This window comes from Etheostoma spectabile, chromosome 7, assembly GCF_008692095.1.
Source record: "Etheostoma spectabile isolate EspeVRDwgs_2016 chromosome 7, UIUC_Espe_1.0, whole genome shotgun sequence".
NCBI classification, from domain to species: Eukaryota; Metazoa; Chordata; class Actinopteri; order Perciformes; family Percidae; genus Etheostoma; species Etheostoma spectabile.
The window spans coordinates 20121069-20135038 of NC_045739.1; positions in this window are offsets into that span (position 1 = coordinate 20121069).

Sequence of the window (13970 nt, forward strand, 5' to 3'; positions counted from 1 at the left end):
TATTTACAGCATCCTGAGCCTTTTTGGTAAGGTTACAAGGAAATCTCAGCCTAGAGTCATTTTATTCTCCCCAGAACAAGTTTCCTTTTTTATTTTTTGAAAGAACTATACAGAAAAATCCCAACTTTTGCAACTTTCAGTGTTTCCTGCAACTTCATTGCAACAAACATACAAAAGACATTACAACTTTCATCGCGACAATATCAAAAAAAGTACTTGAAGATCTATTTACATTCCCTGCAGTTTCCATGTGCTGTAGACAAATGCCTACAGTAAAGCCTGGTAGCTTTGCATGTTTTGCTGTTAAGCCTTGCTTTTAACGGCCCAAAAAACACCCTATGATTGAAGCTGATATGGTCGACTTTGTACAAAACCTTGGCAAGTGAGAGCCAATAACACTCCTTCCTGCTGTTCAGCCATTTGTGGTCAATTTCAATTTCTGTTGTAATTGTCTGTCCAAACCGGCATTTCTTTGTGTAAAATAGAATACTGTGTTTCCAAAGTGCTAATCAGTGAGCTAAAAGAATACAATCCATTGTTAAAGCGGTGGTGCTGGATGGAGTGGGCTTATGTGCGATGGACAGATGGACACTCGGACAAGGCAGGTGGGGTGCTAGACGGACAGACTGGAAGGAGGGCCCCGCGCCACGGCCCCACAATGCCTTGTCACAGTCCCTCAGGGGGTGCAATGCCACTTTTTTTTTTCCTGCCCTCCATCCCCATGTTTCACCCACGTGTAAACAGACTCACACATCTGAACACACCGAGCTCATGATTTGGGTGGGAACTGAAAAAAGGCAACCGCTGCCATCTGTTGTGTAGACTTAAGGATTCCCCTGAAGCACAGTCAAAGTTTCCAAGAGGGAGAGGAGGAGACAGAAAGAAACTTCTCTTTGTTCACCCGTCTTTTTCTGGGTTTTTTTCCGGGTGCGTAGTGTGTCAGGGTTAATGTTTGCATTCCCAGTGGGACTACCTGTTCTAAAACTGGCTGCATTTCTAACACTGAGTCGGGACTCCGTGGCAGCTTTAGTACAAGCTACCAGCACAATGGTATGAATAGAGAAATGTGCAATCATTCTGGGCTTAGTGCTGATTTCAAAAATACTTTTTAGCTTTTTATGGTTAGAGGACTCAGTGCTGCCTTGTGTGCAGTTTCCCGGTGAGATGAATATTGAGGTACAGGAACTCTGCTTAGGCGAGGCTGTCATCAGGTCATGAAATTAAAGAAGAGTGCAGGTACAATATCGAAGACAAGGTGTGTGTGTGTGTGTGTGTGTGTGTGTGTGTGTGTGTGTGTGTGTGTGGGTGTGGTGTGTTTGTGTGTGTGGTGGGTGTTGTGTGTTTGTTGGTTGTGTTGGTGTGATGGAAAAAGAGCTGCATTGGCTTTCTGCAGAAGTGTGTTCAGGGGACACAACACATCAAAAGATACAAAAGAAGTATTTCAAGCTGTTGGAAACTGTGTGTGTGGTGTGTGGTGTGTGTGTGTGTGTGTGTGTGTGTGTGTGTGTGTGTGTTCACATGCAAGACACCAGCTCTTTAAAGCCGAGTGTTAAAAGCGGTAGGGCTGCAGGCAAGGCCATCCATCAGAACAAGGCACAGGCAGGTATAACTCCCACAACACTCTTTTTCTTTTTTTAACGTGATGCAATCTCCACCCAAAGCCATCTGTCTGACATTCCAAACGCACGTCAAACTGATCACCAAAGCACTGATCACAGAGCCTGACAAACGCTCGCACAATTCATTTAACAGCGCACAACACATGCTGACTCGTAAGCTGCATCTCACCATAATAAAAAGGCAACTGTTGGCCAACATATTAATATATAATGTATATTGTATGTTACATATATTTGCTTTTTTCTGGGGTGATTGAAGAGGCTGATCAAAATGGCTAATGCACCCTTACATCTCCATTCTTTTCTGTCCAACTGCACCTTCTGGTATTTGTTAGATGAAATCCTCCACTAAAGTTCATTTCATGCCCAGCAGTAGTTTGACAGTGGAACTGAGCAGCAGAAGCCTGCAGGCTGTGGAATAACATGTATAATACATTTGCGACTTCTGTTTTATCAAACAGCATCCATTAATTTAATTTAATTTATTTATTTTCATTCAATTATTCCTTTTTGCTCTATATTTAGTTTGAACTGTTTTTCTGTCAGCTGTAGACCGATAACTCTGATAAAACAGCCGTGCTCCTGAATTGATGCTTTTATAATGATGTTTAATTCAGTTTTTGACTTTGAAGTGCTAACAAAGGGACTCCTGCTCTTTGCTTTAATGCGCAATTAAACTGTAGATTGCGTTATTTAAAACTTTAATCCCAGTTGTCTGCCTTCTTTAGGATGGAACCTGCTGGTATTTCAACATTTCTGAAATACAGTTTTATCAGCCTTCTACTGAAAGTTAGTTTTTTTTTTCAGTGTTCACCTCCATGACATCACTCACCACATGCAACGTTGCTTTGCACACACATCCACTCTTTGACCTACATATGATAGCTGATTTAGCACAGAAGATAATTGTTGGCACAGTAATTGTTTTAGCAGCTAAAATGAGACTAATTGAAAAGAGGAACTGGCAAATTATCAATTCATGAAACTGTTGAGTTGTGTTTGGGAGGGTCATATTTTTGTAATGTCAACTAGTCAAGAAGTCATCAAATGGTCCTTGTTTATCAGCCACTGCAGTTTTGAGTTTATCGACTGGCATTATAGATTTCTCTCATCCCACAGAGGAGCACATATTCTTTCAATTTCAAGTTAAAACAGTGGTGTATGTTTTTCAGCACTCTCTCCAGACTTCTTTGAATTATTTCCCTAATTCACAGCACTACTCTGAAGACTAGAAATGTTTTCTTGTCTAACAGGGTTGTTTTACTCCGAACCATAGATGTTCCATTGATTTTGCTCTGAGTAATTTTCCACTGTGTTTGTGGATCCTTGGCAGGAATTTTCCTCCACAAAGACAAGGTTGCTAGGGCAACAGCCCCAGGGTAAGAATACTTCAAAACTCTGGTTTGATTTCCTTAGTTTGATTCCTTTTGCAATAGGTGTATGACCGTGTGTGTCTGTCTGTGTGTCTGTCTGTCTGTCTGTCTGTGTTTGTCTGTCTGTTTGTGTCTGTGTGTGTGTGTGTCTGTGTGAGAATATGGACATGTCGTTAGGTTGGGTTCTGAGCATTCAGCTGTGTATTCCCGACTTTTTGCGTCTTTACATTTATATCTACATTTATCTGTATATTATCTCTTTGTTTTTTTAAATTTTATTATGCAATTCTGAATTCAGGCAGTGATCCATATATAATTTACAGCATAACAACTAGCAGCCTTTATGGTAAATAAAGTCATCAGTAGCAGCAGTCAAATCCATAGCCTGGAGGAAGTTCTCATGCGGTAAAGGCAGAATAGTATTAGCATGTGCAAATAGGCTGATATACCAGAGCCACTGGCGCAAGTGTGTGTATGTGTGCACCTCTAAGTGTGTCCTCAAGTTTTAAGCGGGAGTTTTCTTGCAGTGTTTGCCTAAGTGTGTTTGCGTTTGGATGACTGATGGAAAAAGGAATAAGAAGAGAAGGACGGAATGAAAAAAATCTCATCTGCACATACACAAGGGTCTCTTGTATGCTTTTATTTCTTTTTTATACACTCTTGTGGGGCTATTTCTTCACCTTTACCCCAACACAAGCGCACACAGGGATTAAGACAATCATTTATATTGTACCTAACTCGATATGAAATCATAACGGTCAAAACAAGTCTCGCAAGTCTTACAATAGACCTTAGTGCGGGAGGGGGGTGGGGGGCATCAGAAGAAGAGACGCAGGAGAAAAAATAATTTTTAGGACTCTCTATCATTATGGCGTTTTCATACCTAAAACCTATTATGATGTTTGCAGCTTGATTACATGCTGTGGAGTTTGAATCTATCTGCCTGTGTGCGAATGTGTGATATGTGTCTGGTTTTAGACAAGGTAATTAGAGGTAATTACAATGAGACCGTATCTACCGCCAACTCGGCCTCGTTCTGTTCCAGCAGCATGAGAGGCAAGAGATGGTGTTCTGCTTTTTTTTTTTATATCAGGTTTCTCTTCATGGTTACAAGCCCCATCAGGCTGACCCTTGAGTATACCAAGGATGCCAGAGGGAGTGACATTGCCGTTGGGCAAATGAGAGCAAAGAAAGAAAGAAGGACACGAGTTGGGGGAGGAGTGGGATAGAAATTGAGACGGAGTGATAAAAGGGAACTTTTTGTCATTTACAGTGACTTAAAGGAAACCTACCGTTACCAAACCTCACGTATTGTTAATATTTTTGTTTCAAAATTTCATGAATTAATGAGTTTCATCAAATATGGAGAAAAGGAGCAGAACTGCAGAGTTCAAATTGTATTACTTTCTGTAACAGTATAGTTTTCAGAATTATAACCTGCATTGGTGTTAGAGTCCGGATCGGGCCGACTCTTTCTGTCCGAACCCGGCCATCGTCTGATAGAGCCGTGACCAAACCCAGCCCAACAGGCATTTATTATGTATTAGATATTATTAGATATTATTAGATATTTATGTCTGAGCCCGAACCGAGTCCGACACAGTAAAAAAACAAAACATTCTCATACTAATGATACTCATAGGCTACGTTTTTGTGTGGAAAGCCCGCTTTTATTAAGCAACCTTAGGAAGGCGTTCGGAAATGTCAACAGATGAACACATCCGCGCACGCAGGGCAACAAGCGCATGCTAATAAGCTGTTTAATTTAAAATGTGCAATGTGTTAACCTTGCCTGCTTTCCGACCGTGGTCAGAAAACCAGTGGAGACTTGTTACCTCCAGGGCCAACTTTATAAAATCAATAACGATGGGGTTGAAATCTCGTTTCTGGTGAGCAAATGAATGAACTTGGCTTTCAGTCGGGGGGTGTGCAAAACATGTTCCACCAACTCTGCTCCGGTCGCACCTACAACACGTCTGCTTCCTCATTCTCTCTTCTGCCCTCTTGCCCTACACACAGACCCACACGCACCGACCTATCTTAAAGGAGCCGCAGCAGCATTTTACAACCAATGCCTTATCACGCTGATCTGACCGAGCCCGACCCGAACCCGACCATAATTTCTAAATATCTGTCCAGAAAAAGAAGAAAAATGTACATGTATACACACACACACAGACACACACACACACACACACACACACATGCGGACATATAAAATATTCATTAATCAAAAGTATTGATAATGACAAATAAATGATTCTGATTAATGAATAAAAACGGTCAACCATGTTAGGAGTGTTAGCGTTGTATAGTTTGTCCATCAGAGGGCGGTGGTAACATTATTTTTTTTGTTATTGTGTTTTTGTTCAAAGGACTTTAAGTTTCATATCTTAAGTTTGTATGAATAAACATCATAACGAATAAACTTCGTTATTAATCAGAACTTATATATAATATATATTTTGATGTTCCTCTGATCTGTGACAACAAATTATTATCATATAATTTTGGTGAGGACTCACAAATAACTACAAATAACGAATGTAGATCTGTTTTGTTTTGTTACGCGTTTCTGGATTTAAAAAAAAAATTTGTCTCTGTATCGGCCTTAAAAATCCTTTATTGGTGGTGCTTTAGACTCAAAGTTGGGCCAGGGGTGATCGTCACCCAAAGGCAGGCAGCAGAGCGCGAACACGCATGGTCTTCTTATAAGACCGCTTGATTCGCTCAATACCGCTCTGGCTTTAATAATGTGGGTTTGAAATGATCCATGAACATTTTTATAAATGTAACGAGTAACAATGCAGCATATATATATATAAAAAAAAAAAATGGAAGTAAAAAAGAAAATCAGAGTAAAAGTATTAAACTCATTCAAAATATGAACTGAAGCAAAAGTGGAAGTAGGAGGAAAAAAAATAGTACTCCAGTAGAGTACAGTGGATACAGTACCTTTTAGTAGTTCTACTTCGTTACTATACACCTCTGGTGTTGATTAGGGGGTCAGAGAACCCCTGGGTTTTGCACACTGCCTTTGGTGTTGAAGTCAAAATGAACTGCCAACAGTTTTCATGAAAACCTTCGATAAAAAAGTCCAATAATTTATATCAAAGTCACGAACACTTCAACTAACAAAAAGGCAACAATGGAAGTTGGGTTTCTTCATCCGCATTTTTAGAAAGAGCGCAGCTCACTGTGTCTGCTCTACTATATAGGTATAACCCCAGCACCAGCTCACTAAAAGCTCTTTGTGTCTGAATCACTTCTTATTGTAGCGGGAGAGCTCTCATGCTATGATGAAATGCTTTTCTAGCCCGAAGCACGTCTTCATACTTTTGAATGACTTGTAAAGAAACACTGTAAACAGCGCTGCATTTGAAAAGGATTTGCTGAATAAATAATAAATTACAAGCACGAATATTCAGAAGTAATGAACTGCTGAAGTTTCTTGCTCTTTTGAAGAGCTACTGTTTTTTATTTTCCCTCCAGCACTTAATGATTTATATGTTTCATCCACTGATGGTAAAAAGGAATCACAAAGACCGGGAGGATTGCGTTGACATTTTGATGCCCAGTGTTTTCTTATGGGCCTCTGAACAGCGTAGAAAAAGACAATATACTTTGCTGGTTAAACACCTATATTGCCATATATAATTAAATGGAGTATATAGGGAACCACGATCAATCTGGAGGCAGTTGAAATTATTTTTCATCGTCGTCGCGAAATATATTTAAAACAGTATCTTTACCTTAGACATCTAACTACGAAGTTTGGCATTCTACTCAGCTCTACTTATCTGTCCCGTGAGTTAAAAAACAACTGGCGGAAGATCTTTTAAGTTTATTGCTCGAGCAGATTGGAATAATATAATAATATAATAACAATAATGATTATAATTATAATAATAAATAATAATGCATCTGTGGAAAAAAGATACATTTCTTTACTTGGTTTGTTTAAACTGGCTCTGTTATTAAAGGTGCATGTAATCCTTATATCTACTGTCCATACCTAATGTTTATATCTATATTTGACAGTAGTTATTAATTCATTCATACTCTACTGTTTACTTATTATTGGCCATCTTGGCCTATTGGTGGTTGTAATGTATTGATCGACATATGCAGGTGTGGTTTGTTTTTTTGTTTGGATTTTTCTACTTCTCTGTTATTTAATTATTGTGAAATATGTTGGGACCCCCTCAAAAACAAGATGGTACATCTCAAGGGGTTTATCGTAATAATAATAAACAAATTTGATATCAACTGGCCCAAAATGCACATGGCGAAAGGCTGTGACATATCGCGAAAGACACTCAGAGAATTTTTCTTTGTGTAGAAAACTGCACTCTCTAATGTAGCTGTCATTCTTTTTTAGTGGTGCCATTTATATTTAATTCAATGATCAATTCATTCAGTAAAAGAATGTTAGAAGAATGTAAATGTAAACTCAACAAGCAATTTGTTGTTTTATAGCAGAAAAGCAGAACTGAGTACACTCAATATCTGTTTTATTTATTGCAAGTAATATTGTTATTGTGATATTCAACAGCCCTATTGCATCTTTTCCTTGTATCTTGCAGACCCAGTTGACATATACTGTTGGATGGCAATGCCAACTGATCTACATTGCCATTTTAGTATGGGGATTTAGTCATGGAAACACCTAAACCCAGTAAAATGTGTGTACCTGCACCCCTCGCTGCTCTGTGTCTGCTAACATCTGGCCCAGCAGCGCAGAGGGTGGAGTCACCAAAAAGTGGCCTGATACAAAAAAACAAACAAGGATGCATGATTAATGCCCTTTAAACACTTGTGAAACATCTCTACGGATCCGCAGAGCTATTTAAGCCAATTATTCCTGTTTGATGAAAACTGAACGATAAAACGATCAAGACTGTCAGTTACCTTGATTATTTCCATTCATTACCAGTGATAAATGTTCTAATAAAATCACAGCATCGAGGTAATGTAACATTAAAGCGGGATCTGTGCTGCACAGCTGTGGAATAGATGCACAAGATGTTCACTCAGACGGGATTATACAAAGGTTTATCTTAAAAATGGGGATGTAATTACTTCTGATGATAAATGTAAATTTAGCAGTATGGGAGGCTGCAGTGTTGGCAAAGCACAGTTGTTGCTAGGCAGGTTGTCAGGCGCATTGTGTGGCTTTTGACTTTAATCAAACAGCGTTATGGCTCAAAAGAAGAACGCAAATGCTGAGTAAACAGCCTTTTGCATCAGAGCTGTAATATAGTTTTACAGTATCAGTTATTTTTGAACATGTATCTTGCATTAGAGAAATGCAATTATCTAGTACAATTTCAATGATAGAGAAATATATATTTTAATAATGGAAGATTATAACTTTTGCTGAAATGACTTAACATGTTATTAATAGGGATGCATATCTTATTGATGTGAGTATTATCTTACTGTTTATATCGTAATTTTTTGTACTTTTCATTCTTTTATTTGGTGGATTGTATTGACTTGTGGCTCTGAATTGTTTAACTATTTGATTATTAATTTTATTTATTGATCCCGTTACTACTTATGGGTGTCAGTTCAGTATGTATTATGGTTGTAAACCAATTGGAAAACTTTACCATTTTCCTTAATTTGTTTGTGCTTAAGTTACTTTAAGGTTATATATTTTCCACACCGCCTGGCAGTATCTAATATATTCCAGCTTTTTATTGAAGCAATATGATGTTATCACCCCATTAACACTTTTTATGACAGCACCATTCCATCAAATGGGCCAGATGTCTTGTGCATACTCATTTATACATTTTTTTCCCCTCCCAAAATTGAGACAGAAGTAGTTGGTATCTTTGGAAACTTTGGGAAGTCATTTGAAATTGAATTGTTTTGGCTGCACAGCATGACTTTGTAACGAGCGAGCCACCAGCCGAAAGCTGCTTCTGAAGTGGTAAAACCAAAAATATAACTAAGCCATTACCATTGATTGAATTTCATTCATCACACTATTAAAAACAGCTAAACTCCATTGTTGGTGAATGATACCATAACAATAACAGCTGTTATGTGGAACTGAATTCTTCCTGATCACTAGCCTGCTTTTCTTTTTCCATTGTACCCATTGAGTTGAGAGCGTACGCGGCCACATGCGGTCTTCTAGGGAAAAAGCACCGCACCCAGTGTTTGTTTACAGAGCGCTTTGGCGCTCTTCTAGATGAAATTCTCTGACCTTTTCATGAGGGTGCTGATGCGTCACTGTGGCTTATTTTCAGGCCACCAATCACATATGAAATGTATGCAAACTCCAAGTTCCGCCCCATCTAACAAATTAGGCTTGTTCGAGACGAACTGTGCCTCGCCTGTAAAGAAAACGACAGTAGGTGACGGTGACAAAAAGCCGTGGTCAAGTTGGACGGTTTCCTGCCATTTCCAGCAGCCTTCCGGCTGAACGGGACGTCACAGAAACACTCACATCCTGTCCAATTCCGATTTAATACAATGTTATCAGACCCATATATCAACTTGTACACTGTCTTAATAAAAACACCTGGAGACGGAGTAGCTGTCAAAATAGTGGACATGTGATTTGTTGCTGATGTTAATGAACAACAGACTGTAGATCATCTGTCTACTATCAGCCACACTACAGACAAATAGCAATTCAAATTCCTTTAATTAAACAGAAATAAAAAGATTATATAAAACGTCATCATTGGTTCTGAACTAATCAGCTGTTTTCCCAGCATGCCCCGGGTGCGCCTGGGTCTTGCTGTCGGTGAAAAGCAACTGCGCTGCCTGCGTCTCAAGCCTGCGGACACCTTGGTCTTGTGAGATTATTGTTGCCCACGTGTGTATGAGGTCAGAGCAAGTCAGACACAAATCTAACCATCATGCATTGGGCAGCTATCGCCGGTGATCGATTCTGCGCTCTTCTTGAACGAGCATATTATATTAAATGGGGCGGGACTTGGAGCTTGTTCCGGCCGTGTCTGTCTATCCCTAGCTGTATGATATGTCAGTCAGAAACTGTCATGGCAAAGACAGAAAAGCCTATTTGTCATGACATTTGCTGCATACTTGTGGTGCTGAGCAGTGTTCTTCTATCAAGCTTATTCAGAACCTTCAACCTTCCATTAAAGTAGCATTGCTAGCTACATAGTTAACATTAATGCCAATCTGCTTACTTTTACATATTGTTACTTATCTGATTATAGGTGAAGGTTGCAAATAAAAGTGGAAATACTTACTGATAACACTGATCGACAGAACGAGAACATGCGTCTCCTCCATTTTCTTGGTCGCTACGGTGACTACTCCCGCTCCCTCTGATATATGACGGATTGCCTGAAAAAAGGAGCAAGAGTGACGACACCAGAGCCTTTCTGACGTTGGGAGCCTTTGCTAATCTTCAAAAAGCTAACTTTAAAGTGGATAGAAAAAAAATCAGACTAAACAAAGCCTCTGGAGGATTTGAGGGCCCAGGGGGCCTGCTGATGGTCCAAAGCACACAGGAGGAGAATAATAAGTGCTTGCAAAGTCGTCGTCGCTGCTGTCAATCTGCAGTGACCGTCCACCGAGGTAGAAATGCATCTGTAACAACCCTCTGAAAAGAGACTTCTCAAAAAGAGAGCTTGCTCTTAAATTATGTATTTATGACACTAAACTATCCTTCATGAATACACGTTGAATAATTAACCGCAATGAATATAATTTGTCTTCATCTGTGAAGCTCTTAGAGGGTTATAAATGTAAACATTAAACCACATAAAAGTGGCTGTGGCAGGCAGGTTTAACACAAAGAGAATACCAAATCTCTGCATAGCCTCTATTTACACTTCCAAAGCATCCACAATCCTAATGGTCTAATGTTTAACGAAGAGATTCTTTGAGCCTAACCACCAATAAAGCCCACTATTTCCTGCATTTGCACTGAGAGTTGCCAAATCTGGAGGTCAGGAATTGAGGTTTGAGGTCTAAAATGAATTTAAGGACACTGGGCTGTAAAATAGAGTGGGTTTATTCACAAAACTTGCACTAGGTCTAATTTGATCTTATATACTAACAAAATAAATCGGGACCCCTTTAAATGAATACCGGCTTCTTCCAACACAGAAGCTTTTTCACAGCATAACAAAGGCCACAACTGTGAATAGTATTAAGCACAAAGTAACCGCCCAAATGATCCTGACTAACTGGAAGCAAGAAGTGAAGAGAGTACAGTTTTCCCAAAGATGAATGCACAGTTTGACCAGGGCTTTTTGTTTGAGCCCTTTGGCTGATGAACAGTGTCAACACGTGGCATGAAGTTGGCTCGCCCCAGTTTGAGCAATGGCAAAGGGATAGTGTCACAAGCATTTCAGAAATTTGGAAGAACATACCACCTGCTTCCCAAGTGGTAGACACTGTCTTCCTTCAGTAGGCAAAGCAATTTTACTGACCTGTTTCAGTTTTTTCTGCTCTCTTGAAACTTCCTGAACACACTGTAAGTGGGCAGACAATCCCAGTTCCAGTACCAGGCGATTTTCCAGGTATCAAAGCCAAAAATTGCATCTCCCAAGAGCAGCCTAAATCTGGCACAGATGGTAGCCAGAATCATAGCTGGGTCCATGGTGAATGACGCAGCAGAACAGATCCAGGTGCAGTGGTCCGACAATGACTGGGAGGTGGCTAGAGGTTAAATAACTGCAGCGGTTTATGATTCCAAGTCAGCCCAGGTCTGCACCTTAAAGACCAAGCCAAATCTAACCATCCACATATGGGCCTGAGCCAGTTAACTTTTGCCTCCCAGCGCCAGAACCCAGCCAACACTCAGCTGCAAGTTTCAGGTCACTATCTGCAGCGTTGACATACTTGTTCCACTTTTTTGAATGCCACTTTGAACTGCAAAAGTTATTAGGTTTGATGTTCCCTGTTGATTAGTCTGGCTCAACTGAAACAGTACATTGCTGGGAAAAATGTTGCTGCCCTTCTCGCTATCGCCACTATCTTGGCTTAGCACTGTCCAGGGCGGTTGTGATCGGTTTAAAAAAATAATAATACAAACAAGCGATAAAGTTTTTCCCCTTTCCCAGAATAAATAGGCCATGTACAGTAGCCAGATCATGCTCCAGCCGTGACACAGCGCTGTGGAGATAGGTCTGGCAATGCGAGACTACCTATTGATTGACACGTGTTTTTTGTGTCTTTAAAAAAAAAGAAGTAATTATTGCAGCTACTACTTGCAAAAGTATCTTCATTTTAATCCCAGGACCCTAAAGCTAGACAATATAACTTTTGCTAAACAGTGGGAACAGCCGCCTCTGCTGCCGCGAGTGGTAATTACAGTCATTTTAATTCTGTTGATATCTGAGAGCTGAAGGGTACCGCACCATACTAATGGGAAACAGAAACCCAATTCAAAGGGGAACAGACTTTGTCACAAGACATCATTGTTCATTTTACTATGACATGTGACATCCCTCCTTGTGCATTTTGCCTATCTGATTAATTCCCGACCACTGTAGAAAAATAATTACTTATAGGCTACTAGGGTGTGTGTGATACATTATTTTTTTTGCTTAGAAATGTAAGTATGGCTTTATTTAATCAGAAAGAATGTACTTTTTTTTAATTTAAAAGTTTGATTGTTTTGCTCCTACACATGGTGTGTGTGTACCCAAATTAGTTAACCGGGTATAAATTGGGATTTAGTACAAGATTGGTGGTCAGGCCTGAGACTGGTAAAGCAGTGAGCCTCAAGGCCACACACACACACACACACACACACACACACACACACACACACACACACACACACACACACAGTATAACACAATATAACACATTGGGACAGGAAGGCCTCTCTTCCTAATTAATTCCCATTTTCATCCTGGATCTGATTGTAGGAAAAGAGGGATGCGAGAAAGGCTGCCCTCTTCAAAACGCCTAATGAGCTTAATCGACCACACTCTACAATCTCATTTAAGCCCGTCTCCTTGCCCATGAATTAAACTATTACTAAAACCTGCTTGAACTTAACTGCAGGCTGCTTAATCACAGCAAATCACTCTAATCCTGCGTGTCAGAGAGAGCCTACAGAGGGCTGGGCCCCTGCATGATAGCGTGTGCTGATATGAATACAGATGTATTTACACGTAGCAGATGTTACTGTATGTAAATGTAAAGTGTGTCGTCTGTTGCATTTTTGAGAGAATGCTACCGTACTGTATGTGTTCATTGCGAATACATGATAGCCGCAAAGAAAGGGCAAGGTATTGGAACTCTTGTCACATCCTCATTTTCTCTTTTTGTCCTTTGGGGAGACAGTGTTTGTCTGTTTGTGGCTCCCTGTTGCTCATCGTCTCCCTTTCCCCCTCTTCCCCCTTCGCCTTTGATGCCCCCAGCAAGCTTTATTTTAACAAAGCCTGTTAGCCGATCGTTCAATTTTCTGCTCTCCTCTTCAACCCTCTGCACCCCTCTCCTCATCATCTCCTTATCTCCTCTCCTCGTCTTCCACTGTTTCCGTTCTTCCTCACATCTGTGGAGCATTACAAGATGAATTAAAGAGAGTAACTGCTACTCTGATAAGGATGAAGGACAGATATTTGGAAACCTTTTCTGTTTGTTGCTGCCCTCTTCTAGCTGACTTAACGCGATTCACTCATTTTGTCTGAATTAATTGTTTCTGCACTGGTGTCCCATGTTTCGTATCCATGTTGTGGGTAATACGATGTGTTTACACTAATGTTTCATCTAAAAAACATGAGTGAGTGCTTATTTCCAAAAATAGAAGCACTATATGGTTAGCAGGAGATGTGCCTGATAGGAAACCAAGTACACAAATTCAGAAATGATTAATCGATTAAGAAACGGAAAGAAATATCTCCAACTGAAATTGTTTAAGTCATGTTTCAAGCTAAAATAGGGACAGCATGATCTGATTTCAGATTCTCAAATTAGAACATTTGCTGCTTTTCTTTGTCATATTTCATTTAACTGAATATCTTCT